This window comes from Lepidochelys kempii, chromosome 2, assembly GCF_965140285.1.
Source record: "Lepidochelys kempii isolate rLepKem1 chromosome 2, rLepKem1.hap1, whole genome shotgun sequence".
Lineage (NCBI taxonomy): Eukaryota > Metazoa > Chordata > Testudines > Cheloniidae > Lepidochelys > Lepidochelys kempii.
The window spans coordinates 239494539-239500787 of NC_136381.1; positions in this window are offsets into that span (position 1 = coordinate 239494539).

The window sequence follows — 6249 nt, forward strand, 5'->3', positions numbered from 1 at the left end:
GGAGGAACTGTGGTTTTGGGGGAGTTATTGGCTTGCTGCCCCTCCCCCTGGACTCCTCTACCCAGAAGCCCCAAAACTTCTTCACTGTTTTTTTCAGGGTCGTCAATCTCCCCACTTCACCTCCAGGCCCCCAAATTTCCTCCACCCCTTACCTTCTGTCCCCAAGAGGGGGAGGGCTGTGTGATTTTGGGGGGCATCTTGGCTTTCTGTGCCTCCTTTCCAGTTGGTGGGAAGGTTCCCCAGCTGTTCTCATCTGGCTGGAGCATCTGGAATCCTAGCTCTGTCTGTCTCCTTCCCATAGACATCAGGAAGGGGAGGCATCAAGTCTGGGGGTGTTTTGGTGGTGTGACAGGGCAAGGCCAGATGGTTATAGAAAAGTAGTGGGAGATAGATATATTAGCTCCAGGCTAAACAAATCCCTGGTGCCAAGTTAAGTGAAATGGAAGCTGCTCCAGGTCAATTAAGACACCTGGGGCCAATTAAGAACTTTCCAGAAGGCAGGGAGGAATGCTAGGTTGATTGGGACACCTGAAGCCAATCAGGGGCTGGCTGAAACTAGTTAAAAGCCTCCCAGCCAGTCAGGTGGGTGTGCGTGTCAGGAGCTGTGGAAGGAAGTTGTGCTGTTGGAGAGATTGAGCAGTACACACCATATCAGGTACAAGGAAGGAGGCCCTGAGGTAAGGGTGAAGTGGAGCTTGAGGAAGTGAGAGCTGCTGTGGGGGAAGTAGCCCAGGGAATTGTACATGTCATGTTTCTAAAAGGTCAGCTACCATATCTGATACTATTTGGGTCCCTGGGCTGGAGCCTGGAGCAGAGGGTGGGCCCGGGCTCTTCCCCCCCCCCCCCCACCTTTGCCCCCTGATTAATCACTGAGACTGGGAGACAACAGAGACTGTGCAAGGAAGGATAACTTCTCCTCACCTCCCTTGCTGGCTTATGATAAAAATGGCTCAGTAGACTGTGACCCTTGTCTCTAGAGAAAGAAGGGTTACGTGGAGGGTCACTAGAAAGTAATATTGACACTTTGATACCTTCTTTGCACTCCAGAGAAATAGCCCTGATATTGAGATTTATATTTACCATTTATTTTTAATATATCAGACTTTTCAGAGTTGCAGTGGTATGACTTAGGCTTGATTTTCCTTTCTGGAATTGCAGTCTGATCTGGTATGGTAGTATTAACTGCAGAAAAATACACTTCCTCTTGCCTGAGGTGTGGTGGCTGAAAGCAGCGCTTTTCTGTAAAGTCATGTACATCCTGCACAGCAAGGAATATTATTTTTCAACAGACATCACTATAATCTGTTAGATTCTTCATGAGAGTTAAAAGTACTTTATTAGATAAATTTTATATTAATATAGTTTTTAAAATAGTAATATCCATCTGCACGTATGAATTTCTGATTCACAAATGCTTTGTCAAAGGAATGATTTTTCCTTTATTCATCATCTTAGCACTAGAAGTTAATTCCCATGTAAACAATTTTAAGCAGAATTGATAAGGATTTGATATGAACATTCAGAAGCTGTTAGTCTGTGGTTGTAGGCATGGAGTCCACTAAAATCATATTTTACCTGTGTAGTTGACACTGGAGCACATGGCCATGTTTAAAATGTCTTATTGCAAATGTGATTCTTTGTGCCTAGGCATGCAAACTACTTTATAGTTAGTCTGGTCCTTAAAAAGGTTTGCAGCCCTAGGCATGGTAAGTATGTAGCTATTAGGGCTGTCAAGTGCTTAAAAAAATTAATTGCGCGATTAAAAAAATCATCATTAATGGTGCAATTTAAAAAATGGCGATTAATCACGCTGTTAATAATAGAATACCATTTATTTAAGCAGTTTTGGATGTTTTCTACATTTTCAAATATATTGATTTCAATTACAACACAGAATACAAAGTATACAGTGCTCACATTTATTATTTGCACTATAAAAAAACAAAAGAAATAGTATTTTTCAATTCACCTCAGATAAGTACTGTAGTGCAATCTCTTTATCATGAAAGTTGACCTTACAAATGTAGAATTATGTGCAAAAAATAACCATTCAAAAATAGAACAATTTAAAACTTTAGAGCCTACAAGTCCACTCAGTCCTACTACTTGTTCTGCCAATCGCACAGACAAACAAGTTTGTTTACATTTGCAGGAGCTAATGCTGCCTGCTTCTTGTTTACAATATCAGCTGAAAGTGAGAACAGGAGTTCGCATGACATTGTTGTAGCTGGCGTCGTAAGATATTTACATGCCAGATGCGCTAAAGATTCATATGTCCCTTCATGCTTCAACCACCATTCCAGAGGACATGTGTCCATGCTGATAACAGGATCTGCTTGATAACCATCCAAAGCAGTGTGGACCGACACGTGTTCATTTTCATCATCTGAGTCAGATGCCACCAGCAGAAGGTTGATTTTCTTTTTTGGGGGTTCGGGTTCTGTAGTTTCCGCATTGGAGTGTTGCCCTTTCGAGATTTCTGAAAGCATGCTCTACACTTTGTCCCTCTCAGATTTTGGAAGGCACTTCAGATTCTTAAACCTGGGGTCGAATGATGTAGCTGTCTATAGAAAGTCACTGTGATGAGTTGCCCCCTCCTTTTGGGGAGCCACTTGATGTAGTGGGGTCCCACTGAGCCTGCCCACTCCACCAGTCTGGGCTCCCTCACCCTGTCCTGCTGGGCCCGGCCCTCAGGCCTTTTCTAGCACACACACAGGTAGGAACACACCCAGCTGTAGAATCACACAGTCTGCAATCAGCTCTGTGTGGGAAGTCTCAGCTCGGGGATTGTACAATCTATACAATTCGCTCCCTCCCACAATGTGAAGGAAGATATACACAGCTTTCTCCCCCTCTTCCCCCACAACAACCACCACTTATGAATTGCACAAACTGGGATTTAGAAAACAAAATAAGTTTATTCACTACAAAGGATAAATGTTAAGTGATTATAAGGGATAGCAAACAAAACACGCAAACTAAGCTTAATGCACTAAATTAACTGTTTAATAGTGGCAAATTCTCACCCTAAATGTTGTTTTATGCAGGTTGCAGAATTTCTTGAAGCTAAACTGCACTACTTGCAGTTTAAATCTCCAGGTATTCCTTTTACAGCCTAGACCTTTCTCGCCATGGCTCAGCACCCCTTCTCCCCCCCACTTAGTTTCTTTGTTTCTTCAGGTGTTTTCAGCAGTCTTCCTTCCTGGGTGGGGAGGAAGTGGAGAAGAACCAAGATTAATTCATTCCCTAGCCTTAAATAGGATTCCTGCCATATGTAAATCCTTTCTTTCCTAGTTTGATCCCTACCTCCTTCCAGTGGAGAAATACCAGTAGTTCAAGATGGTATCCTGTACCAGGTGCCATGATCATATGACCCTGCAGTGTCAAAGCAGCATCCCAGGAAGCTTCTCAGGAAGGTGGGAGCTTGAAGATACTAATGGTCCATCCATGGTGACTGCCTGCTGTCCGGTGGGCATTCCCCAGGTGCAAGCACTTTTGTAAATGATACATAGTCCATATTCCTAACTTCAGTTATAGAAATGATACATGCATACAAATAGGATAATCATATCCAATAAAACCTCAAGACCCATCTTGCATAAAACATATCTTAGTTATGCCATATTCATATCATCCTATTTCTATGAAGAATATGGGGTGTAATGTCACACTCACATTGGTACCTTTGTGTTTTCTCAAATCTGCAGTGAAAGTGTTCTTAAAATGAACAAAATATGCTGGGTCATCATCCGAGACTGCTATAACACGAAATACATGGCAGAATGTGGGTAAAACAGAGTAAGAGACGTACAATTCTCCTCCAAGGAATTTAGTCACAAATTTAATTAATGCATTATTTTTTTTTTAACAACCATCATCAGCATGGAAGCATGTCCTCTGGAATGGTGGCCGAAGCATGAAACTGCACACAAATGCTTAGCATAACTGGCACATAAATACCTTGCAATGCCAGCTACAAAAGTGCCATGGGAACACCTGTTCTCACTTTCCTTGTAACCTTGTAAATAAGAAGCAGGCAGCATTATCTCCCATAGAATCATAGAATATCAGGGTTGGAAGGGACCCCAGAAGGTCATCTAGTCCAACCCCCTGCTCAAAGCAGGACCAATTCCCAGTTAAATCATCCCAGCCAGGGCTTTGTCAAGCCTGACCTTAAAAACCTCTAAGGAAGGAGATTCTACCACCTCCCTAGGTAACGCATTCCAGTGTTTCACCACCCTCTTAGTGAAAAAGTTTTTCCTAATATCCAATCTAAACCTCCCCCACTGCAACTTGAGACCATTACTCCTCGTTCTGTCATCTGCTACCATTGAGAACAGTCTAGAGCCATCCTCTTTGGAACCCCCTTTCAGGTAGTTGAAAGCAGCTATCAAATCCCCCCTCATTCTTCTCTTCTGCAGGCTAAACAATCCCAGCTCCCTCAGCCTCTCCTCATAAGTCATGTGTTCCAGACCCCTAATCATTTTTGTTGCCCTTCGCTGGACTCTCTCCAATTTATCCACATCCTTCTTGTAGTGTGGGGCCCAAAACTGGACACAGTACTCCAGATGAGGCCTCACCAATGTCGAATAGAGGGGAACGATCACGTCCCTCGATCTGCTCGCTATGCCCCTACTTATACAATGTAAACAAACTTGTTTTTCTTAGCAATTGGCTGAACAAGAAGTAGGACTGAATGGACTAGTAGACTCTAAAGTTTTATATTGTTTTGTTTTTGAGTGCAGTTATGTAACAAAAAAAATCTACAATTGTAAGTTGCACTTACATGATAAAGAGATTGCAGTACTGTACAGTGTGAGGTGAATTGAAAAATACTGTTTCTTTTGCCATTTTTACAGGGCAGATATTTGTAATAAAAATAATATATTTTTAATAATAATATAGTCAGCACTGTCAACTTTGTATATTGTGTTGTAATTTAAATCAATATATTTGAAAATATAGAAAAACATCCAAAACTATTTAATACATTTCAGTTGGTATTCTATTAACAGTGCGCTTAAAACTGCGATTAATCGCGATTAATTTTTTTTTTAGTTAATCATGTGAGTTAACTGCGATTAACCATCAGCCCTAGTAGCTTTACAGTGTTGCAATACTGTTACCCTTGAAACCCTGTATATCTTCAGAGAATAGTCCCAAATGATTGTTCTGGCTAATGGTCACTTGCGATAAAGAAGATGGAAAAGGGTATCTTCCTACTATTTGCATGTGAACATAAAGAAGGCAGTAGTAGTTTGCTGTAAAGACAGGTGCACTTTGGTTTAGACATCTGATGATCCGAAAGCTGGTAGGCCATGTAGTGCTGGCTACTTCACCTTGCTTTCAGCTGCTACTACACAAACAAGCATGTAGCTTCCTTGCAAAGAGGAACCTAGATGCCTATAAAACATCCGTAAACAAGAAGTCAGCCTGTTTCCACAAAGGCAGCTGCTACAAGGAGGAAGAAAGGAAAGAGGAGCTGTCTTTAGGAACTGAAGCTACAAACAAGAGGAACTACATGCTAAAGGGATGAAAGCTACTTGTGAGAAGAGAAGTAGGCAGGGAAGAGGAGGGTGAAATATCAAGGGGAGTGTATGCCTGGGGAGAGAAGGGCAAAAGAAACGTGTAGCAGAGAGATGACATGATTACCTTTGCCCTTAAATGACACAAGGCTTAGCACATTAGAGCGTTAAAAATCACTAGATGTTTTCCTAAACATTGTTCTTTCCAGGGCAGCAACTGCTGATGTTTGTCCCAGGGTTGCTGTGCCCAGAAGGTGGTCTGCTAAGAAGCAGTTTGACAACTTCTGCTTTACATGTGACAGTTGTGTACAAACAATCCAACAAGAGGAAGGGAGTCTAAGTAGATCACTCCTCTGTTTTTTGTTGCTGATGTGCATTATTGGATTGCCTCCTAGGAGAGGGTCTGTGGGCAGAACTAAAGAGGTGTGTGATCTTAATTGCATTTCCATATTTTCTATGCCTGGAATTATTTTTAAGTGCAACCTCAACTGTAAAACCCCATGTTTTCTAATTATTAAATTATTTAAGGAAACCAGCAGCATTCTGTTAAGAGTGTCTTGCCATAAGGTGGTAAATATCATTTAACTGCAAGTTAACATAGCCTTGTGCTCCAGGATTTCCTTAGGTTTTGAAGTTGCTCAGTGACAGTGTCCCAAAGGAGTCTGCAGGTAGTGTTGATGGAGACTGCTGCCACTGACCCCTCCACCCTCTCCCTTTTTTCTCT